This window comes from Pararge aegeria, chromosome 18, assembly GCF_905163445.1.
Source record: "Pararge aegeria chromosome 18, ilParAegt1.1, whole genome shotgun sequence".
NCBI lineage: Eukaryota > Metazoa > Arthropoda > Insecta > Lepidoptera > Nymphalidae > Pararge > Pararge aegeria.
Genome location: NC_053197.1, coordinates 11,284,343 through 11,311,056, shown reverse-complemented (window position 1 = coordinate 11,311,056; position 26,714 = coordinate 11,284,343). Strand labels below are relative to the sequence as shown.

At 34.3% G+C, this 26,714-nt stretch overlaps 1 protein-coding gene across 8 annotated transcripts in view; it reads right to left on the bottom strand.

The window, feature by feature from the left end:
- Positions 1 to 26,714, bottom strand: part of LOC120631343 (protein sprint) — a 283,580-nt gene that overhangs the window by 147,612 nt on the left and 109,254 nt on the right. For 5 of the 8 annotated variants that reach the window (XM_039900839.1, XM_039900841.1, XM_039900845.1 and 2 more), the window contains exon 1: positions 7,628 to 7,867. The exons of 2 other annotated variants lie outside the window; for them this stretch is intronic. The gene's annotated coding sequence lies outside the window, so the exon portion shown is untranslated. Of the gene's footprint in view, positions 1 to 7,627; positions 7,868 to 26,714 lie in introns of those variants that run through there. One more of the 8 variants, XM_039900840.1, reaches the window with a different exon arrangement.

The window sequence follows — 26,714 nt, the reverse complement described above, 5'->3', positions numbered from 1 at the left end:
CATCGAGACAGCAACATACAGATAAACGAGTAGTAAAAGTCTTTCTAAGTCTAGTACATGTTCAGCTTCTGTGGCAGAGCTTGTCTGGGGAAATGTTTTTGTGTCGCTGTACCTAATATCAGTACAAGAAACTAAAATGAAGAATTAGTTTAGCCATCCAAAGCGGCAATGCTGCCAGCATTTTAGGAATTTTATTTCATTTTAAATAGTTTATTTTATTGTATTATATATTGTATTATTTTCATTAGTTTTAGAGACACCCGTATGTCACTTATGGCCCTTCGAATGGAGAAAAAAAATTAAGTCATTTGTATAAGAACGGCCAGTTCAATCTCTCAATAAAAAGAGGTCAGTGTTTGAGGACAACATGCAATTTTAAGCAGTAGTAGAGCTTTTTGTGGCAGAGTACGGATAAGTACTACCGCCATAGTTAATTCTGCCGCTAAGCAGCATTATAGTAATGATGTGCTTCGATTTGAAGGCTATGGTTGGCGGTGTAGTTACAGATACATGAGGCTCAACACCTACGCCTCCGGTTGGTGGACACAGGGCGACAGGTTGCTGAACTTGTTCCTTGCACTTCACTCCGAAGTTTTGCTCTGTTTACAGGCGATGTTTTCCCAGATACCATCAGATGGACAGCATGGTCCATCAATAATTTCTTTAATAAAATTAATAAATATAAAACGGGAAGACGCGCGCCATGTTAAATGTCACATAACATTTTGAGTGTCACGTGTTGCATCTCAACTGTTGCCTCGTAAATTACGAGAGGCCTAATCAGCATGGGAAAACTTTACACACAAATAACGCAGTTCCAGAACCAAGTAATGGGATTTAATCAATTTAACTCTTCAAGTCAACTCTCGTGTGCTACGTAATTGGCAGCGGGATGCGGGTGACATGGTTCGATGCTGGAGATTAATGATGTTGCGAATTGCGAATAGATAGTTGGATGAGTGATTGTAACGATCGCACGTCACTATTGCTTACATAAAAAGCTGTTCAAACTATCTATACTATCAATTTATGTATTCATCTATAGATAGGTACTCTATCTATCCTATAGTATAACTACCTTGTTGTTCTAGTGGTGTGCATGTTTGCCTACAGATCACAAAGCATTGGCCCGATCCGATCATCTAAACCTCGACAGTTTATCATACTCAAATGATCGGAGAAGTGATTCCTTAATAGACGAAGAAGTAGGTACCTTTCGGAAAAGTTAAGTCCTGGTACACTACTATGAAATTACAATTACTAAAAAAATTGGAGTATGATAATTTAAATTTACCTAACTAAATTAATATAATACTAGCTGACCCGTGCAACTTCGTCTGCACCAAATCGGTTATTACCGGAAAACACGAATAAAATGACATTTTCTAAAAATGAATCCTAGCTAGATCGATTTATCGCCCCCGAAACCGCCTGTATACTAAATTTCATGAAAATCGTTGGAGCCGATTCCGAGATTCCAATTATAATATATATATATACAAGAATTGCTCGTTTAAAGATATTAATATAATATAATACACGTACAACGGTCGGTTCAGGCCAACCAAGTACCAACGGGAAACAGGCCCAGGAACAGAAGAAGATAAAATAAGCTTACGCAAACGAAATAAAATTAATGAAGCGGAATATCAAATTTAATAAACGTGGTTACTCATGTTTTGCTTTCAAAATTTGTTTGGGCTTCTGTAAATATTGCCGTCGTTATGTAAGTAGGTATACTTATTGCGTAAAGGCGACTACTTCTGATAAAATCATTGATTACCGCGCTTTACAACTTACACGGGATTATTTAAAATGTCATACCTAAATGGTAATGATTCTTTATTCTACATTACTTAATGAACATATATTAATTCACAAGGAAACGGTGATAGCCTAGTGGAGTCCACCAATCCGCACTTGGCTAGCGTGTTGGACTACGTCCTTAACTCTTCGCATTCTATCTACTGCACAAGATTGTCACAAAAACACCTTATCCACCACATTCGTAACAAACAACAATATTTTATGACACCGAGAGCACGACCACGATGAAAAATATTTATCAACGATACTGATACAGATAAAAAAAATTAAGATACAGTTGAAGAAGAGAAGGAGACACACACATACAGGAGAAGAATATTAGGATTAACCTGGAAAATGTTCCGTACAAATAAAACAATTCACCTAGATGACGACCGACTGACGACCAGACTGAAACGACTTAAAATAAGACAGTTAAGTACATGCCCAATATATACTCCTTAGAGATTAGGGTATGATGTCAGTAAGGCAACAACTTCATATCGCAGTAGTCGTGAAATATTGGTGCAATCGCATCTACTAAAAAAATTGTGATATCTATAAACCGTACCCAAATCCTCCAAACCACCCAGCCAGTAATGCCTACAAAAAGGTACAAGAAATACCCGTGTACCGTACCATACATGCGTTTTTTTTGTTGTTTCTAAAAGTTTAAATCTTTTAAATAAGAACCAGATCTTGTCAGTTTGTAAGCAAGTATTTCAACACTTAACTTGAGTTCAAAAAGAGACGAGTAAGTTGTGATCTAACTGTAAGAGCTTAATTTAATAAAGATAAGGATTAATAAACGAAAGAAAAGATTTTAAATGTATAATAAAATAAAAAAATAAGGACTAGCTGTTCCGATCATAAAAAATAACAGTCTGCCCTTTTGTAAACATAAAAATATGGTCCGATTACTAAATAATAATTATAGCCCGGATAAATCTCTTTCAAGTTTCAACGCTTGTAAGAGACCATTCGAAAAATAAGACTTGACCCAGATTTGAGCGGATCAACGCGCTTTAAAAGATTGAATAAAATAATCAAGTTATAACAGATATCATTGAATGCTCGAAACTGCATGCACTATAAGAGCAGGCTTATTATTTCCTGTTTCAAACGGTTATATTTTTAAATTGTCATTTTTAGTAATGTATAATTATTCTTGATGATACTGATACGACTTAAGTATCAATATTTTCAAATAAAAACTTATAATGAGAAACAGCATAAAAAAACAAACCAAAATATTGTCCTCTTGAAGCAGCTGACAGTTCTGGCTCGGCATTCAAATGCCGAGCCAGAACTGTCAGCTTTGGGTGCAAAGATTATTCTTTGAGTAAATGAGCACCACGCAAACTGGTCCCTGCGTCTTGCAGAAAGCCCATAAAACCAGGACCAAACAGTACACAGGTACAAACGCAATCGCCTAAGACACAGTCTGACTAGCAATTTTGAAATGATTTCGCAGCTAGCCAGCCGGCCTTTTTATCTCACTTCTTTTACTAAGAAATTTAAACTTGAAATACTTTGTCACTGCTTATAAGTTAACAATGCTTCTAGCTTAAATTTTAGCCTTCTTGTAATACACAAAACCGGAGAGTAAACTACTTGTAGGCTAATTATACCCTATATATATTATCTGATTCATAAACGAGAGACGTCCACGGCTGGACATACTTAGGTCTTTTATAAGGGACTTCCGTACTCCGCGGACTTGTTGCACTCTGCATCCCACTTGATTTCATCGGTACCAAACTACAACCAAACTAGGTAGTAGTTTGGTTTTGTACAACACTACGCTTGCCCGTGTTCGGCAGTCACTCTAGTACAGTCCAGTAGTCCTCCGTGCCTTCAATTGTTATTGCTGGGCACATGCCTCATACGTGGGATGATATTAAATCTTACCACAATGATGCTTCAATGCTGGTTGACGAGCCTTAATAATTATTATCACATGATGATAATAATAATCGGACCCGATAGCTAAGGTGTACTACGAAATTTCCTTAATATCGGCCAGTACTTGCCTACTGCTTATATCGTTGAAGAAATCCCAATAACTCATAATTTATGATCGGAACTGGTCAGTAGTCGTTCATTTAACCAATTAAGCAACGAAGCAATGAATACTGTCTGTTCCCAATTATTAATAATATGGAAAATAGAAAATGGTTAATGGAATACAGCAGTCGTTCCAAGAATTTGGACACATAGCCTCTCTGCGAGCTATGAAGTCGACCGCTATGTGCAATATAAGGAGCCGGTGGAAACAATGGGCCCCGTTGTGTTTTCCGGAGCGACCGTAACTGCATATTAGCGAATGTTCCGCCACATACGAAGTGGCAATTAAAAGGCCATGAAACGTACGGGAAGATCGACAAGAATCGTAATTAGGGAGTCAATGGTACACCGTGCTAATTAGCAACGTATTTTTAGCTGAAAATTTTTATGAAATACCTGAAGTTCTAAGCCTTCAAACTATTCGCGTTGCCACGATATATGGCTACTCGCGGGAGTTACTCGCGGGTGATGAAAAGAGCTATGCTCTACATGAGGACATACCAATGCTGATATTCTGAGTAGAATCAAATTTACTAACATAACCCAATGAATGGCGAAGCAATGGCAAATGGTCGAGATTTGTAGGACCGATTGATGTTAGGATCGTAAGATGGTAGAGGCAACCCCATACTTTACAATAAGCGTTTGAAGTGACAGCTATGACAGCACACATTACAAATGTAAAAGTTTACAAAGATTGTTATATACGCGGGTGTTTATTACTTGAGAATTGAACTGGATAAAATCTTGTACTCTATTAGAAAACGTCCAGTAAACATGCAGAGGATTCTGTTCACCCCGGTATAGCAGTCGGTCAAAAGATAATTTTCATCTATCATGAAATCAATCATTATTGATCTGGCTTTTTGTTTTATTTAAATAGATTATTTGAAGTAAATGATTCAGTTAACAATATGATTATTGCATACTCGTTTGGAAAAACACGATTTTCGATAACATGGCATTTCGTAACCACAATCAGACATTCCATCGCAACTCGGAGGCCGGAGCAACGCCCTATAGGACCGACCTGTGCCGTTTACTGATTAAGGTGAAGATCGAACTATAAGTAGGCGGCATTATTGTGAATAAGTACAACTTGTCTGTACAAAAAAGGAACACAAACATGCCGAGAAAAGTGGGTGTTCTTAAAACGGAGACAGCAAAAAAGTTGTGATTCATCTTTAAACAGCAACGTTTTTATTATATAATTTCTATACGGCAAAAAATCTGTTTATTCTATTTTAGTTTTAGCCCACCAACATTCAATCAGTGTGGAGGTTCTACGCTACGCTCTATCTTCGTTGAGAGACCTGTGCACAAAAGGGGGGCAATTATAAAGCTTAAGACGATATTGATTAATTATTTTAACATGGTTTTGTCAAGACCTAAATTGGAGTCATTTTATAATTGCAACCGACTTAAACTAGCTTAATTAAGATTCTTGATAAGCTTTGTTTGACTAGAGGATTTTCAAGAATTTGTCAGCTAAAATTTCTCTGATTTAAAAGTTCCTCATACTAATTTTCAGCACTAGATAGCAATTACGGTCGGTAATAAAATCATAGCAAGAGCATTACCTATACTAATTTCGTAATCATATAGATGTTCCCCCACGTAGCCTAAGTAAGACACTAGATAAGCTATATCCATTAAATTATGAGTAATGAGCACCAACGCTGAAAACACATTAAGACCGGAACCTGTTGCAAAACTATTGACAACACGTGCAAAAAGTGGGACGCTTGCGCAATACCAGTAACTTGCAACTTATCAAAGATTATTGCCCTCGCTAGTTAATGCAACTCAAATAACTATCTTGAGCGCCTCTCTCTAACGGTATACGCATTCTAAGCCCGCATTGTTTTTGCCAATATCTTTTAAGAAGGGGGAACAATGAACTGCATTCTTAATGTGACCGGCGTTATACTACCTACTTTGAATTGAAAATGTCGTCTAAGAAAAGCAATTTTTCCAAGTTGTTTGTTTCCACTTAGAAATGAAGAACTTGTTATAGAGTGACAAATAAAAACTAGTAGCGCAGATGAGATATTAGTATCACTCTCTATATTTTTTATCTGGATATTTTTAAATAGGTTACCAGATATAGATTATAAATAGTGTTAAAGCTATGAAGTATTATATCTACTTGATATCAGAACAATACTAAACATTATATTAATCACGCACGATGTTATTTTCAAAAATTATACAGTATTACAAAGGGTCAAAGGAAACGGTACTTTGGGTATATATTAAGGATTATTACCATCCATGGTTTTAACAATAAAATGAGATTAGTGACGATGTATTGTTGACTCGACAAGAGACGAAAAATATGGTGCAAATCCAAAATATGAAAGGGGAAGGCCAATGTCAACGACCCAAACTCCGTGGGTGCAACAATGGTTCCAAAAAAGGGGTCCTGTGCCATTATGGGTCTAAATTATCGCCTCAATGGACAACCGATTTTTTTACATCGATTTTACGGTGGGTACATGCAACGCGTGCCCCATTTCTAATGACGTGTTAGCTAAAACTGGTTTCGTTTTGACATAGAAATACGCACAGCCGTTGATAAGTTTAAACGTTTTTAAATCTAACGTTACCATCGTAACGCAATGGTCTTAAATGTCAGTAAAGCATTTATCGTAAACAGAATAATCTGTGTAGGGGCAGATACCCAATTTATTTTCTTGCTATAGACAATACAAGTAGTAGGTAGGTAGTAGGTTGGTGTGAATGTAAAATTATTTAGTTTCTATTGTTAGTGTACAAGATCTCGGGAAATAAATAAAAATGATAATAAATTTCCTGCCAATCTTGGTGTAGAAAATAGTTATCTGCAAATAAATATAAAATAGGTATAAAAAATAGTCAACAAAACATTTTAAGGTAACCGTTTTGTATAACCGAAACGTTATTGGTTATAATTTACCTACTTTTAAATCTTAGAAAACTGGTAACAACTACTGAACATAACTAGAACTAAAACAGGTGATTTCGTGAAAAACGTTTCAAGCTCGTGCTATTGTGGTAATCTACAAGATACATTTCATACAATTTAAAATTTATCAGTCTTCTACAAAAGGGACTCAGTACGTTAAATTCAAATATTATACATGGTAATTCGGATCCTGGCCACAAAATCAAATTTGTTAGGAATTAAGCCTACATCGCTTTCTGAGGGTTCGGTAAACCAGAGGACGGGGACCAAGCGATCAATTTCAAAGCACCCTCGTCTATTCAAATCCCTGCTTTGTCTTTTGAATATCATATAGTAAGTAGTTGAAAAATAATTGGTTTTCAGGTTTGCCCCGTATAGATCAATAAGAAATATGAATTCTCTTATTGAATTCCTCGATTGAGATCTTTGAAAATAAATTTGGCGTATTGTCGAGTTGATATTTGTTACTTAAAGTATTTGAAGACTACAGAGGTAAGTTCAACATAATTATCTTTAAGGAAAATATTACCAACTTCGAGCATAGTAAAACATTTCAACATTTGATGTTATCAAACTTCAAACCTGTTTGAAGAATCTACTTCTTATGTGCAATATTGCAAACGCATGGGTACCAAACGCTTTAGCATACAATACAAGATAACTCTTATCAGAACTGATAAAGCAACTGTGTTGATGATATCATTAAGGACGATCATAAAAGGATAATCTACATAAATTTCTACAAAAACAATCTATTGCTACTAATATAAATAAGTTAAAAAAGTAAATACAAGCGATGATACGTACTATTAAACAGGGGCCGTTCAAGAATCACTTGACAAAAACATAACACAGCGCAAATAAAAACGAAGCACAAAACTACAAACATAAAACAACATAAGAACGGGCGGTAAAACTTTAAATTTACCGGTCAACTCGCAAACTTTCAATCACTTCACAATTTGACGACGATATCAAATTTTCGCTTTGAAATTTGATATGTGTACAGTATCGAACGCACAGCGGCAAAGACGACGCGCGGCGCGGCGACCGGGCAACAACTGACGTTCACCCACCACTGGTCTGCTATCTCCATCCCACTCCAATACGCATGTCCGGAACCAGATCCCTTCGTTTTCACATTATCTTCTTTTTATAAGGCTTTTCAATCACCTTAAATAACAAAAAGTTACCTTGCTATGCACAAGTTGGAAAACAAAACATGTAAGGCACAGTGCAAGGTCGAACGTGATTGTGCTATTATCCACACTTATATCTAACTGCGTTTCTGGTTTTGCACCTGTTTCAAATTCAAAGACACGGAACAGCTTCGGAATTTAAGTTCTTCAGTTCCAGCATTGTTTCATACTCTTCTTATTCCTCAAAATGCTGACGCATCATGTAATTAATTTTAATTTCTGTTACTTTAATATTTAATTAATTATTTTTACATTAAGTATCAAACGAGATCTTCATAACGTATTAAGTACAATTTATTCAGATTAACAAATTTGTAATATTAACAGAAATTATCTAATTAGATCGGGGGCAATTTTTCAGAAAACATTTGGCATTTTGCGAGCTTTTGTATGTGAACTCTGTTAAACGCATTCTATATTAAAATTGTCAAACGATTTTAACATTAGCATTTAATAAAAGAAGTCTACCTTAGTCCAATATTCATATTTTTAGTATACTTTAATATAAAGCTACAATAAAACATTTAACTTACTTACCTAAAAACTAATTAGGTACTTTATTAACCCTGACACCAAGGGCCTTCTAGGTAACATGGCATGACGTCGGAATAGCTTAGAAGTGTTTTTTCACGCTGTGCCAGGTGACAGTTGATGTGTGACAAAACACTGAATTACCGTTCCAATCCAATGGTTGGTTTATAAATAAAGCCCCAAGGGGTATACCTTTTGGTAAATAATATATTATAATAATTATTAATAGTTTTTTTTAAATTAATTATCATTTACTGCAATTTCTAATAAAAGTGTATGTTACCTACCATGATACGTATCCACTTTCTCCAACACATAATATGGTAATGAAAGCAGTGACAACGCGTCACACAATACACAATGGGCAGTGTTGAGACATTAGAGCAAAACATTTACGAGTCACATTATTATTTTTTTTAACAACCGAAACTAAATCCGCAGAACTTTTGCGTTAGCCGGTTACTCAAAAAAGCGTAGGTAAGCATAGGATCGTAAATCAGTGAGTTCGAATTTCGATGGGGTTTCTGGTATGCTGACGATTAAGTGCCTCTTACGTTTCCTTAACTTTGCCATTAATGATAACTAGGTAGCAATTGTATTGACAGCATAATATTCTTAAAAATAAACAAAAATAAAAGTTGCAATAGTTAGGAACAATATCCCTCATTATCGTTATTAGCTGGTTACTGTATTCAAATTTAATAGTAAACATTCCAATTTTAAGATGTCTAACTATAGTTTAGTCATTACCATAAATATACAATTTGGTTATGTCTGGGAATATGAGTATCATAGTGAATATATAGAATCCCAGAGGGTTTAAAAATCAACTTTAATTTAATTAACAAGTTGCAAGTTTAGTTAAATAAGATAAAGAAAAATGAATATTTGGGAGCTCATAATACCTAAACACGCAAATTCGAAATGCTTTTACAATATTGATTGTTTTTCACGGAAATTCATATTTACTCATTGCGTTCTACGACTCTGAAAAAAATAAAATATACAACAATGTAAGTATTCATTTCCAATCGTAGCTGATTTAGGTAGGTGGATTTAAAAACAGATAAAATATTTTAAATTTTTGCATAGAATTCGGAATAATCATAATTAAAATTAAAATGATTACACATGTATCACAAGACAGATAGATATAGAATTTTTTTTAGCCCATGTAAAGCATACAACATAAAAAAAATTAAAACACCTATTATATTCAGAGAAATGAAATGAAATTAGATGTAAGTGTTGAAAAGCTAACGGCCTAATATTTTTGCGAATATACCTATTATTAGATATTATATTATTAAATTCAGGTGAATTCAATTATGTTATAAAAATAGACAAACCTTCTAGGTATAAATACTTACTTACATGTTAGAATGAAGAAAGAAAATAACAGCGAAACAATAAGGGAAGAATAACATCCTTAAACCGAATAAATTACATTTTCACTGCAATCAATATGATACACAAAATGAAACGTTTTTTTATTTACTTACCAAACATAATTTATCTTTACAGGTTTAACTTAATGCGATAAATAAGCTAAAACTTAAACTAACTACAACTACTGAATATAACTTGAATAATTTAAAAATGCGAGACGGAATGAACTCAATATGTAAAAATTTATCAGCAGCACTACGCAGCAGACTGTTAAATTGTGTAAATAATTAGTAATATGCAATATATCATTTTAATATAAACACAAACTACAAGTGAATAATATTTTTATTACTCTGCGAGATATGGAGCCCTAGGGTGGAATAAAATGTCCACGAACAAAGCGGATAACACCGAGTTCATAATTAAAAAGATTTCGTCTGCTACCAACACAGATAAACATTCAATCCGCTTTGAATAAACCTGTACCTATAGAAGTTTTTTATTGCATGCCAGAAACAGAAATAAGAAGACAATTTATTAATTTCGATCACGACTAAGCTGACATTGAACGGAACATGATAATGTACGCTAATGGTTATAATAATAATAATAATAATAATAATCTTTATTGAAAGGTATAAACCCAGTTATATTTGGTGGTTTTTTGCTTTAATTATATTTTAATGTTTCAACTATCCAAATAATGATAATGAAAAGCACTGAACCATTTACTTGATGTAACTTGGAATTCGAAAGTTTAGATGAACTGGGTATCTACGTTTATTTATGTAGATTCCTTTATAATAAATACTTTAATAAACATCCCCGCTAAAAGTCAATACATCCAGTGACCGGAAGAAGTCTTTGTTAGTACAAAGAAATCCTTGTTAGTAGCCTCGTAGAAAAACCTACACAAATGTTCTATGCTATCCAAACCGACCAAACATGACCCACTGAAATGCCATTGTATTCCAAACTTTTATCATAATCTATTTAACCGCTTTTTATTACAAGCGTAAAGAAAACATAATTTTTTACAATACACAGCTCTTTTTATAACACCAAGAATGTAACGATAGTTGTTGCAAAGTGCTCCAATTCTCTACAATTTATGGGATGGCCTAGCTGCCCCCATTTATGGTTTTACAACATGCTTTATGGTGTAATACTGATATCACAGAATCTTTGCTTATAATATAAATGCGAAACTGTATTTGTTGGGTTGTCCTTAAATTACATAAAAACTGAGTAACGTATTGACATGATTTTTTGCATAAATATACTTTTCGGAAAATGTCACGGGTAAAATTTTGTTCCGGTTTAAATTTCTGTAGTTCGGTAGTTCCTGTAAGAAACCACATAAAGAAATACAAACAAAAATACAATATAAACAGTACAAATTATTTACATAAAAAAATAAAACAATACATTAAAACAAAAGGATGCTATAGTTTAAAGCCAAAATAATTGCGCTTGTCTGTAGGTATACTGATTGGGGCATTTTGTTACACAATGTTTACTACTAGTTTGTGATACTAATAGGTTCCTTCCTAGTTCCTTCTAAATAATAGGACCATTCCAAACGTTTATTAAGTAATGTTTCTGCCTAAGAGAATAGACACTTCTTCATTATGGTTAATAATAACCTAACGATTACTTTTAAAATACCACACAAAAGAAAATTAATATCAAAATTTATTTAAATTAAAAAACTTTCTCAAACTCAGAATATTATCTCGATTTGCGTAAAAGGTTTACAACCTATTACGTTTTTCGAGGATTACATTTCAAGGTTAGCGTTACATAATTGTTTTTTATCGAAGTTCAACTAAAATAGCTACTCTACATACTAATATGATTCGTCTATACAGTATACATATTTCTTATTCTGAATCATTGGCAACGATAGCATTCAATGCTGGTTCCATAGCAGTTATCTTATATGCTATTCAAAAAAATCACCAATGTAAACCTACTTCCGTGCGATTTTCCTAAAAGCTTTTATATGGATTATTAAAGCTGGTAGACGGTTTGAGTTGTAATAACGTTTCCGCTCTTATATCGAGGCAATGCAAACACAGGAGAGTTTACTATGTGAGTTTTCTTATGAATAAACATAATATATTGTGATGCACATATGTCAGATTTTCTAGGACCACTTTACATTCACAGTTATGTTGTTTAAAAATAATGTTTTAGATACTACGTAATTGTTTTCGATACTATTCTATCTTTTAGTTACAGGTCAGATTTACACAAACCCAAAGGACTAATAATCTTGGATTGAATGTTTATTTAATTTAAAATAAAGAAATCGTGGACACATTATTATTTGTAATACTTTTAAATATAAATTATTAGCATAAACGGCCATAATTTGAAAGTTTATTCCTATGTTCTTTATTGTAATATCAACTCCAATAAGAAATACGTAACATACTATGTAAGCCTTCAGCTAATGATATTTTTATTTGTTATTTTGCTGTTTTACCTGACTACTTAATTTGAACTCTCTCCTAGTAACAATAGTAGTATTAATTTCTATGGTTAAAAGGGGTTTTGATACTAAAAAACAACTCTAAGACTAGCACGAGCATGCAAATCCGTTAATAAGTGTTGTAACAGTAATTAATATTATTACGTGAATAAAAATAGTTTGTAGTTATACAAGTTAGTTTACTTATTACCTTTAGCCAGTCCAATGTATGTAAACAATTGATATCCCCGGGCGAATCAGCAGTGGTTTGATATATTTGCTGAACACGACGACAATGTTTGCCTATTTGTGTTGTTTCTATTAAACAAACTTTAACGGATCGCTTTGTCCTTAATATTTGTAATCACACCACATTTCCTTTAAATTTTTATTAATTACTTAATTTGATGACTCTTTTTCACTTTAAATTCTGGTTGATCGTAAAATGTATGATGATCAACCATTTAATTTGGTTGATTCCTTTCCTTCTTCAGATGTTTGTTTTGTTCAGCTTAGCTAAAATGTCCTGCTGTCTTTGCTGGGCATCTCAATTCTTTCTCGCGGGAGTGGTATATATGACTTTAGAACCTTCAGACCAGTGTATTTCCCCGTACTCGATCTGTCACAAAAAGCTCTACTATTATTCCATTTTGAGTAGAAATTCAACACTTGTAAATAAATCAGTATTACTAAATTTAATGGCCAGGAAAATATGACCAACTTCTATTAAGTGCCTCGTGCTTCGGAGAGCACTTTAAGCTTTTGATCCTGGTTATTATCACACATGTGTGATAGAATTAAATAATCAGGAATAGCGTGGTCTAAAACCACTTGTTCCTATGGAAACGGACGCTGATGTTCAGAATAGGCATAAATAAATACTACGACACTACACACATCTCAATCTCACCCCATTATCCCATAGTAAGCGTAGCTTGTGTTATGCATACTAAGATGACTGATGAATATTTTTATGAATAATATACATAAATACTTAGAATATACATATATATCCCCAGACACTGAAATACATTTATGCTCATCAAAAAAACATTTTACAGTAGTGGGAATCGAACCCACGGCCTTGGACTCTGGGCACTGTACTGCACCAATCGGCCGTCAGGATGATGATTTGAATAAAGAAAGTATTAATTCCCCAGAAACAAATGAGATTAATAAGTGAATAACTGTCCGAAAAGTTATACTGTAATAATTATCTCATAAATTTATGAAGATAATGGAGGGGTACTGAGTGTAAATTATTTTTAAGTACGAACTCCGCCCCTGTCTTCACGTCCGGAGGGATTTCATTGATTTCGTCAGTAAAGTTATTGGTAAGGGGATACTTACCGATAAATTTTACTATAACTTTTAATATAAAATTTATTGATTATTAATTCTTAATAATAGATATGTATTAAATTATATTATTATTATTACCTTGGCCAACGAATTAGTTTGGCCATCCAAAGAGGCAATGCTGCCATCAACTAGGAACTGTGCCTCTAATAAATAAATATATTATATATTTATATTATTTCTGTAATTAAGTTATTAGACTATTTATTATCAATTAAAAACGAACGATTGACATTTTAAGCTATTTAGTGCTTTATTTAATTATCAATATGATGGAACAGTTCTATCCACCGCTGAATAATTTATTTTTTCTAAAATTTAATATCAAAATAGTTGTGTTTTAAGGCTCTTGTAAAATTATCAAACCTCGAGAAAATAGATTAAAATAGAATTCAGAAATAGAAATGTTTACGAAATATAAGTTGGATAGACTTAGTTATAAGAAAGAAGTACGTCAGTAAGTACGTACGCTACGTTACGATTGTCAGGACGTTAGTACTTCGTTATTAAAATATAGAAAATATCACCTAAAATACAACGAGAAACCCTTCTGATAGTGCTATGATTAACAAAAATGTTCGTCCTATGGTAACTTTTAAATTAACTGTTTTAAAGCTAAGTTTCATGAAAGTCTAGGTTTTAACTTCGTCATCAAGTCCCTTTCATAGAAGTTAGTTTAATTTTCACTAACAAGATAAAAGTGTCCGTAGAAAACGACAATTAGCTATGCGCCAGTCTGATTGTCTCGACGGCAGCACTCGCAATAAATCGTATTAGAGTAAAAGCAAACATCAGACATAATAGTTTTGCTTTTACTGCAAGTGAATGAATACACTTTTATTGTACACCACAGAGAAAATTCACAAAAATACCAAAAACAATAGAGCGTTAAGGTAGAAGGTACAATTTGGTGCCCTTGCTTGGCCATCGCTAAAAAGCGATGTTTTCCACGCAACCAAAGGCGTAGAAGAAAATATTGAAGCTTACTTATTCTTAGTAGGTTGATATTATGATATAAATATATACACTGTATCGTGATTTTCGTAATCATTGCCCTCTTTATTTTCAACTAGCTCTGCTCGCGTGGGTCGACTGTATCCTTACTTCCCTACGAATGTTACTGTGCGTCGTGCAAGCCTTCTTGCAGCAAAAGGTACACCATAAGTGATAAGATATAAAAAGTATCATGCATAAAGTCCGGGAAATTATTCCACGACATAAGACATACCTTATTACCAAGTAAACTTTAAAATGTTTCGAAAAATGTATCTGATTGTATTGATACAACAATTCAGTGTTTGCACAAAGAAGTGGCTTTTGGAGCTTTCTAATAGGATCTGCGCATTTCCGTGACAAAAATAATCATCACAAAATCACAAAAATAATCACCAACCCTTAAAATTATACTCGTATATATCTTAAATATCACGTCACTTTCACTTGATACATAACTAAAAAGCAAATCAACAAACCCATTTTAGTATTATTAAACGGATACTAAGAGATTCTTAAGCCAGAAAACCTACATAGTCTGTCAAGTTGTTCATTGGATCCGGACCACGAAATTGCATTGAAGCAGCAGTCTGTAAGGTTAGGTTGTGAGATGTTCTACACTGGTCTTGACAGGGTTTCTCTCATTCGTGTGAGAGAAATGTGGAGGTAATATAGTCCAATAGTGACAATTTTACTACGCTTTCTAAAAATCATATAAAATATTTACTTCCGTTTAAGTATTTGCGCTCGCAAATTTGAAACGCAGTTTACGTATTGATTATAAATTGTGGCATTTCTCTAACAGGCTCTAGGTATATTTTTTACCCTTAACTCAAAGATAACGGAAATTAATCGAAGACAAAGCCATAGCGAAGCGTGAATAATTAGTAATTTTCTTTTTTCTTTTCTTTCTATTTATTTACATAGCCCGACATTACTGTTCCCCAATTCGTCTCCCTAGGCTACATCTATTTTATAACACATAAATTAAACAACAAAAAAATGTTGATGGAGCCGACGACTGTCTTGTCTCAAGTCTATGACCCTTAAAAACCTTGTCATTGTTAAAATACAATACAAATACAATGAGCAGAAGTTCCCACATTGTATTGCGGTTCTTTCTCTACAGTTTTCCCCATAATAGGTACATGCGCCGTGCATCACTATAAAGTTTCTTTGTAAGCGAACAGGATCTTTGGACAATGGAAACATGCACAGCAAGTATTGTATGATACCTAACTACTTAAGAACCGATAGAGTACCAACTCTTATTTGGGAATTTATATATTTTATTGAATGCGCTTGACAACTATCATGCCTAATGGAAAGCAATGATGCTGTCTAAGTAGGGATGCGCTTGCCTAGAATGACAAGATGATGTTTTCCTTCAACGGTGAAGGAAACATCGTCAGGAAAACTGCATTCTAAACAAACTGAGATTTCTCTATAACGGTGTATGGAGTCCACCAATCTGCACTGGGCCAGCGTGGTGGACTGCGGCCTTAAACCTTTCTCTTTGTGGGAGGAAACCCTATGTACTGTGGTGGGCCGGTAATGGGCTGATATGATGATAGGCTATATCGAATAGAAACCAATAAGGGGTATGCATTTAATATAACTGCCGTACACCAACCAGGTTAGCCCGTTACCATCTTAGACTGCAGTCGAGGGCTTGTGATAGAAAAAGACACGGAGTTTTAACCCTCAATTTGGATTGGCAAGCTTTTACAATCAATATCACATCATGGTAATAACGGTTTTCAATCAGCCCATTACCGTTCCACTACCACTACAGTACATAGGGTCATCTCCCACAATGAGAAGGGTTTAAGGCCGCAGTCCACCACGCACCTCTTCATTAAACGTACCTCGAGAATCGAACACAAACCCCTCGTGTTCCGTAATTGAACTTGCTAATTGCTCTTGATTAACTAAAATCAAAATTGACCTAATCTTTTTTGAAAATAGCAAAAATATTGCTCTATTTATACCCTATGATATAGCTTTAGATCGATCTCACCATAACTTTGCTTTAATGAAAGCTTACTGGGGGCGTCCAGAATACTCACTTAAGCATTGAACATCAGAAACTGATCTTTTGTTACCTGAGAGAAGCGGGTATGAATTCATTATCAAAAGACAACCTTGCACATAAAATATATTAAGTAAACAGTGCATGCGATTATTACCTCAGTTACATAAACTGTAAGAACCAAAACTCTTTAGTTGTAAGTTGATAATGCTGTTGGCCTAGTGTACGTGCCGAATATGGCAATTCTGAATAGACGTCTCATTTGCTTTCATGTGTCTCTAGAGATCCGTAATTATAATCATTAGAGACGTTTAGAGAAATTACGCATGGGACTAATTATTTAATTGCATTATGTAACATTGTTTGTTTCGAGAGCACGTTATGCCGTCGTACTCAGTCTTCGCTAACACCTGAATGAAGTCACTCGCAAGGAATCTTAGTTCGTTAAAGACTACCAACGAATTAGAGCAGGATGATAGATGTGAACTCTTTCTCTTTATCGTCTGGAAAAGCATATAATCAGAAAACGACCATCAATTATTACCTAAGCTTTTGGTGATTAATTATTTCAATGTTTTGCTTTATTTTCATACTTTGGAATAGTAGTAGTTGAGCTTTTTTTTTCAGAGCTCGTCATTGCTTTGCAATGCTTATTTCTGCCGCCAAGCAGCATTGTTGCAATTCTGTGTTGTGGTCTGGAGGCCGTGGTTGCCGGTGTTATTACAGGCGCATGATGCTTAACACCTTAGCTTCCTGAAATTGATGGGGTGCCATGTTACAGGACGTGCTCGTTGCATACCCTGTCAAGTGTTGCTCTGTTTATAGGCGATGGTTTTGCACTTACCATCAGGTGGGCCATGCTTGATCCGTCAATTATTATAACTATAAAAAGAAAGCCTTGTAAATCTGCTTTGTGCATGTAATTCTGAATGTTTTTAAGTAAAACTTTTTTAGAATCGTCGTTTGAAACTCGGTGAAACAAAAATGCATCACGATGAAGAAACAAACACATAAATGAATAGAATGGGATAGAATAAATAACACATTTGGTTTCCATCGAAACTTTACAATATATGTAAAATATAATTTTATACTACAATAAAAAATCATTTTTAAGCTTGGTTAAAAACAATAAACTTTATCCTAGTACTACTGTACTACTGTATATCCGTCTCAATCTCTCGTAGGCTACTTTTCAGAAACACTTCTTTTTTTTCAAATTCATCTTGCACTGTAAACTTCAGGAAGTCGATATTTTATCCTTTAAAATTATACCTACTTGCACAAGAAATAGAAAAAAAATATATCCACTTACGCTAGAACGGGCGTTGTTTTATTACCTGAAACAATAATATGAATACATTGTCATAACATTATTAAAGACCTTTCGTGATGCCGATAAGAATTAAAAATTCCCTTAAAAAAATAACAACGCCATAAATAAAGACAAGAACAAGCAAATGCTAAAACATAAAACGTTATAACTAGTGTTTTTCGGTCACTAAAATAACGCCTGAAGCGTTATATTTATTGAAGCAGTTGCAGTGCATATTGCTACGAAACTATGGTTAGGCGTCGATAGGGAATATAAACGCTGAGTCTGTACGAGCTATCAAATGCAAAAACAAAAGAAATGCTTTTTGAAATGCATGCAATAATATCCTGTACTACATCGCTATAAGCTACAATATTGTATTTTGACACAATAGCATTTACTGCGTTTGAAATCTAAGTCTCTTGGTAAGGACAACGCTACAAGGGTCCCCAATATGGCAAAGTTTAGAACATTCCAACAGTCTAAGTGAAGTTTAGAAAGTAAATTTTCACTCCTTAAAATTGACTTTACAAATTTTATTCAAATTGAATGAAAATTCAAAGATTCCAAAGTTAAAATAATATTTCTATGCGAATAAAATAGATATCGAAAAGGTTTCAGCTTGTCTAACTTAATACGATTTCAGATTTTTTTTTACTGTTTCAAATGTAAAATAGGTATTCCAAAGACGTGTCAAGTGACCAAATCGGTAAGTAGGTATGTATAAGGATAAACTTCTTTTTTATTACACCATGGCGCATTTGGAACCATTACCTTTAGACAATAGGGAAAACATTTACCATCATCTCAACAAAGAAAAAATGTATAAGATCACATTATGCCCGTTTTCACGAACGACGATTAAGGCAATGCCTAAATAAGTAACGCGTAATTTAAGGATATTCCTAGACATACATCTTATCACCTAAGTATCACCAATAGTTATCACCTAAGAGTTGTTCAAACGTTTGTTTTACTATAGACTTCGCCTGAATCATGAGGCATTCGATTTAGGCGATTACTAGGTTTAGTGAAAAAGGGCATTACGAATTGTTAACTTGGACTTTATTTATTTCTGAAATAATACTTAGCACAGAAAGATTAACATAAAGAAAACTCATCAAACGAAACTTTCCAGACATTTCTAATCTGGTTATCCGGTTAAAAATATATGTAAGTACCTAACCATTTAAGTAAAATCTCCGAAAGTCATTAAAGTCTTTAATTAAAGCTGTCGTAGGCCGGTCACGGGTCAAGGGGATCTTGCAGACGGAAAAATAATAATGGCTGCAGTAGGTAACTACGGGAACTTGGGGATAAAAAAAATCGCTTTTTCCGCTTCAAGTAGGTTATTACTGAGGCTGTTTTGTGAAAAATATTTTTGTTGTGCGAACATAAAATATATTTTTCACTCCTGAATTAAAAATCGCTTTCTTCTAGTTTGTCGTACCTATCATTAGTTTTAAGCAATCGTGACATGTTGCCTTGGTTTTATACCAACATAAAAATATTATTCTCATTTTCTATGAGTATATTTTCAGTGGGTATAAATTTTGGATCATCATACCAACCTCTTTGCAACCAGAGCACGGATCTCCTTTTACAATGAGAATGGGAGAGTAACCCCACCACGCTTGGCGTATTGGTTTGGTGGTTATAAATTGTAGATTATCATATCAACCTATTAACCCTCTACAGAGCTCGGGTTTCCTCCCACAGTCAGAAGGGGAGAGTAATGCTGTAGTCCACCACGCTGGCGGGTTGGTTTGGTGGAAATTACACCAAACCAATACAGATAGCTAGAATAACTGTATTGCATCAAAACACTACCGATACTAAACAATGACCGATTCCTTAACGTACTCTTTGAGGCCCAGGGGTAGAAAACACTAATTTCCTAACTCCTGGCTGGTAGGTACTGACCAGGGTGCAGGTACAAAGTCGTAACAATTTTCAAGGAATCATCCTGAACCTCGTAAAGCATAGTCGAACAGGCTGAATCGATTTAAATGCAAGTTCCCCAGGCAGGTAGAAAAAAGTGTTTGCAAGTACCTTATATAAATCTATGAAAAATCCAGTTGTTTTTACAGTTCATAACAGGCGATCGCGTATAATAAGACAACTAGCGGACCCGCGCGACTTCGTCCGCAAATGAGCCGACTTAAAAAAATATTTTTATGTTGTCGCGGACTGTTTTATAGAATTTTAAATCAACAACAATTCCGACATTTCCGATATACTTACTACATACTTCCGTCGTTTGGCGTAACGTTTACCAGTTTTTGCCCGCGATTTCAATGTAAAACCCGAAACCCCCTGTATACTAAATTTCATGAAAACCGTTGGAGCCGATTCCATATACAAGAATATGGTATACAAGAATTGCTCGTTTAAAGATATAAGACTAGAAAGAAGATATTAACTTTTGATGGAAACGATAGCTTAACTAAAATTAGGATTACCACTACTAACCCTGGACGAAGTGGATAGATATTATAAATCCTCAAGATTACTTTTCTTTTAGCACTATAAGAAAAGTCTGATATGTATCAGTAAACGTCACTCTTGATAAAACGATCAGCATTTGTTTGTTGGGGGAGAGCGAGATCCTTGCGGAGACTAATTGAAACAAATATTTGTGCAAGAATACTTGGCCGTGGCATCTCGGGGCTGAATAATGATCATATCAATAGAATACAAGCTTATACTTATGGCAAGAAAAGAAATGTTATTCTGCACAGTAATCCAAATAACAGAGTTTAAAAAGAACTGATACAAGTTCTTTTTTCTGTTATTTTATCATCTATAAATATAAAAGGAAGTTGTGTTAGTTACACCATTTATAACTCAAGAACGGATGGACCAATTTTTATGATATTTGATTTTTTGGATTTCTCTTAGTCCGGAATTGAATAATAAGTATAGAAATAAAAAAAAAAAGTTCCGCGTCACGAAGTTCGCCGGGACAGCAAGTACTTATATATTTATACTACTCGTTGCGCGTGACTTGGTTCTCGTGGAAATTTTGTTGTGTACGCCTGTATTATTAACCCCTGAGCCCTGAGCTTACCACTAAACAAAAAAAAATCGCACAAATAAAAAAAAGTAGAAAAAAACAAATCTATTTCACAGGAACCGTGCATTTTTCGAGGGTATAAACCTTTGTGGGGTAGTAACCTATGTGCTATTCCAGACAATTATCTATCGCTGTGCTGAATTTCATCCAAATCCGTACAGTCGTCTATTGAGTGGGATTCACTTCAGAAATACAAATAAATTATACGAATATCTGTGTTCTGTGCTTAATGGTTTTCAGATAATTCGAATGTATATATTAGTGTATATTTTAGTTCAAAAACAATTATGCATATAATTAAATAACTAGAAATTTCAAACATAGTAAATTAGATTTCAAGTAGGATTTACTATTGCTGGTATAGCATTCATTGCCTGCGAATCACTTTCCGTGGTCCGTTTAAGATCCTTTAACAATTTTGCGAGTTGCCGGGGCTACATTTTCAAGGTAAAGTCTGATTCATATTTCGAAATAAACTTTAAAAAAATACGAAGACTACTTTACAAATAGTATTCTAGACTTATATTGAAAAATACACAAACAAAACCTCTGCTTGGTCAAAAACACCACTAACAGATATAAATACTATAATAACATTCAACGTTCCGAGGAACCAAGGCCGCAGGCAAATGCTGGAAAACCATACAAAAACGTTGTCGAAGCCTTAGAAATTGGCAGAGTAATTTTATACGAAACTATAGCTTTTGCCAAACAGTTAACGTGAAAGATGAAGAGTTCTAAACGCTTATCAATGCCTGTGATTAGGGTTAAGTACTACTTTTTAACAGTTCTGGAAACCCAGGTAAATAGGAGTTATTTTTGCCACAATCAGTCCTCTTCTTTGTCGTAAGACTCTTTCAAGAGTGGTCGTAGTCATCACGTTGGAACACAGCTGGAGGAAAATATGGAGAGAGCAGATAATTGAAAATTTTTGAGATGGAAGAAGGGTTCTCTTAAAGTATTGAAAATAGGTGAGTGCTGCTCGACCAAATGTCATTCGAAACGTCATTGGCAGATTTTATGTCATAATGTGACAACGACATACAAAATTTTACAAATTAACGCAAACAATGTGATGTTTGTTAACGTAATAAGTTATAACAACTGGGGTTACTAATATGTGACGTTTGGTAACGCAATCAGATATAGCATCTGGGGTTACTTATAAGGACTGGCAGCTTTATAAACTCTCTTGAGGTGGATGAGGAAAAGGATAAAGGCTTTCGGACCTTCGACGTCTGTCACTATCCATGTTCCAAATTGCTTTAACTAGCGCAATCTACGGCAATCGTGTTGCCAGCCTTTAATAGCGGCTTCTTTCCCAATCAGCTTCAAGGCCGTACTTAGCGTTGGGAGATAAATCACGACCTAAATACTTACCAAATTGGTTTTGATTGAGTCGAACCTCCCGTCATCATAAAAGCCCGTCATCGCCAGATTGTTATAGATTGCTTTTAGATAAAGTACCTAGTTTTGTAGGGTCTCATTTTCGCAATATACCAGTATATATTAGCAAAACTTCTGACTTGTCACTATGGGTTATTAAAATAATGCAAGAGTACCTAGGAATCCGGTATATTTAAACTTATTACGTCAATGTATTTAAATGAGAAATTCTTGCATTTATTTCCCTGCAAATATATTGCTTTACTTCTCGTGTATCTATAACTGCTCAACGTTTTATAAGTAGGCTTACTGAAAAAGCGCAATGATACGCAAAAAACCAAATTTGATTTCTTGACTTTATATTTCTTTTCATGGTATAAATTGTTTTTTTTCAATTGAGCACTTATATTCGGCACTTATATATAGAGCTATATCATAATATTGAAAGGTGCTTGACTTCAGAAATTAATAAGCAAAGAAGTATGCGAATCGCTCCATAAATTCTTGTTTATAATTGGCCACACTGGCGCGTTGGAGTCAGGTGTATACTCCAACTTAACGAGTATGCGAACTCTCTTTCGCGTACATTGGAGCCCTAGGGGCTGATTCTGAGATTGTCTTTATTTTTATTGTAATGTGTTAATGCTTTGGATTACATTTTTTCTTGTGATTTATTTTATAATTATGATCCGAGTATAAAGTAGTAGTGGTATTTAACAAGTGTACTCACTATAGTTAACGCCATACACCCACTGCGATATTAAAGAAAAATAGATGAATAAAAACTTTATTACACTCATTACAAATAAAACAAATAACCTTAATACTAAAATAAGACGCTTAGGTATTGCATAAATCGGTATCAACGCATCAATTATTACCTTCTGTAGGTCAACTTAAACAAAGAAAAGTTTGTGAGTTTGACTTCATTTGTAAATAGACGCTTGTGCAGTTATATCAGCCAAATCAACGTCTAGCGGGTAGTGGCACGGCAGTGTATTTTCTTGGATTCGGAGTACAGAAACCGTCTTTACTCAGTATTCGCATTATTTCGCTTAAATCCGTAGTATCTAAACGGTCGTAAATTGTTTAATAGAGATTCTAGGAGTTAGCCGCTTAGAAACTTACTGAACGCTTGGGCACCTGTCCGAAAGTTGCTCCGGAATTAATAGCTTGAATAATTGGATTGTTTGGAATAGTCCCAACCTATATTAACTATTGGTACATAGGCAAACACTAAACTACTTCTTTGTTGACTCAATCACGCAAAATATGAAGCATTACTTAATGATTTCTAAGATACCGCTTACCTCCAAGGATATATCTTTAAAAGTTTTCTTTTATGTACGCAATTAAATACTATACATATAAGTAGATAGAGCAGTAACTTTGCGAATGCCCAATGTATAACAGCGCTATTATTTCCACGCCTAACATAGTCTAAAGGATATACTATTTTTTGCCGTGAGGTTACGCCAGAACACTCTCACAGTTGTCAACAAGGGATGTTGACAACTGTGAGAGTGTGTTCTTCCTATGAGTTTCATACGAGGTGACTAAAGAAATATAACGGAGAACGGCAGCAGCGTCCTCTGATCTACTACCTTCTACAGAGATCACCAAACCGTCTAACCAGAGTGCTTGTGGGTAATTAAGGGCAAACCGTCCCGTTGAGAGAGACCTTTAGTTCAGCAATGGACTGTAATATATAAATTCTTCAATCCGTACAGGGTACATTGCCGAGGATCTGTTTGGTGTGGAGTACCACCCCAAACAGATCCTCGGTAATGTACCCTCTACGCACGTTTCGCTCCGAAACCGGAGCATCCTCAGATGTTGATTTTACAATTAATAGTAACTATTATTTATAGTAAAATAAAAATCTCCTGAGGATGCTCCGAAAATTTTATAAATTACACCATACAGAATCACGCGGAGTATAGCAAATTAAGCTTAATTTTCATAATATATGTAAAAAAAAAAAAGCAAAACATGCGTCTATCCAATATGTTATATATATATTTTGATAAAATTTATGACTAAAATTTTAATGTTGCCAACTTAGTGTAGTTATGACATTTAAATATAGTAACATATTAAATCAATGTTAAAATGTAACAAAATCGGCACCATTAAGCACCACACATACCATTATTTACAAATATTATTGGTATCAGTTTTGACCTAAAAATCAATGAGGTCTTATAGCACATATAAATATAATACCGGGTAAAAAACATCTGGTAATTCACATTACCTACGTGCCCAGTAAGACCACGTGCCTAAAGCTAGTGCATTGCTCCCGCAGTTATTACAAAACAATTCTAAGCACATTACACAATATATTTGTTGTGTAAAATATCATGCAGTGACACGCAATTTAAAATGATTTATGGTCTAACAATTAATATAATATAATATATCATTCGACAAAAAGAGGAATTTTTAATATATCTTTGTTTGTTAATTACCAGCGTTTAGCTCAACAACTGCACCATTGTCAATGCAATTAGAAAATATGTATTGCTTGTCTACTGAAAATCGACAAAGGGAACTTCTCATGCACCCAAGTAATTTTCCAGCGGTACTTGAAATAATACCATGTTAAAAATTTACAAAGAATAGTCATCTTGGTAACAATTTAGAGATACCATGCATCCTGGACAAAGGACATAGGAAACTTATTATCACGGGAAACTATCGGTATAATATCCCGTGGGATAAAAAAAAACATAGGAGCATATGAAAACTACCCTTAACTATGATTTAAATTTGTTTTTTGAAAACCGCTTTAAGAGTAGGAAGTAATGTAGAGTTAACTTTGAAAATATTATTACTACTAAAGATCGTAGATTAAACCAGGATATTATAAATTGTTATAAGCTTAAATAGCTGCAAAGCAAACTACAAACCTAAGGAGTATTCTATAGTGAAGCAAATAGTTCAAACAATTAGCCTTGGACTACTTTGACGTCTAGACAGGTGAAGCATCCCGCATCCATCCCTAAGCGCAACTCGGACACTCATAAACTATTTACAGCCTTTACTATTACTAGTTTTGCTTACATAACTTAATACCCGTTTTCACTACGGTCTACGGTACGATGCGGTTACGGATGCCTGGTAATTTAGGTGATTCTTAGAAAAAAATAACGTTTCACGAACTCTTACGTTATGTCTAATGTCGTTAGGCGCCGGCTTTATTCGGATCGTAAAGTTTAAGGAGCTCGTAAAGTAATTTACTGAATTAGTTTTTTAAAACCCTTTAAGCCAAGCGAACGATTAAAAGTATGATAATACAAACACAAGATACCACATCTTGTGGTAAGAAACATAGGCAAATTAGGTTATATTAGTCAGTTGGTGAAAATCGGTGAAAGGTAAATGTATGCCTAGGGATCTTCTTTGATTAGGCGTTACTTACTTAGGCATTGCCTTGTCCATCGTTAGTGAAAACGTTTAGTAATGCTGTCACGTGCTAGATTTCCAGTATCTGGAATAGGAACACCTTATGACTGTGGTAAGAGAATCAGTTCTTGCTTCCAAAGTTCCTAGCAGGTCAATTGTAATCCAGAATGGTATGAATCCGAGGTCGCTTGGTACCACACTTAATGACTTGTTTCAGTGGGTGGTTGCCACACTTCAATCCCAGACCAGACATCGCAATACGCCAGCTTTTATACTACCAAGAACCTACTTCACAATATTTCTTTTAATGTAAAGGGTTACATTGTTTCACAGAATGAACATTATTTAAAATTACCCATAAACGAATTTTAGGCAACGATTTGTACTCATTACGGTTTTTCTTCTCAAAGGTTTTGTACAAAGCAATAACCAAGTAGTGTTTTGGTAAGTATTTACGTTAGTAGTAGATTTAAATATTACAGTAACTAGCAGTATAACATAATAAAATATTACAATTTCGAGAAAAAGAGTTTCCTTTAAGTACCTACTAAAGTTGTTTCGTCCGTGATTGCACGAATCCCTAGATTTTCTCATTAAAACTACGTTTTTTTTTAATAATATATATTTATAAAGGCATATTTACACAAAGAACAATGAATAATGAATAGATTGGACTCTTTGTTTTTTTCTTTTTATTTAAATGGTTGCGGTTAATAAATATTGCTGTCAA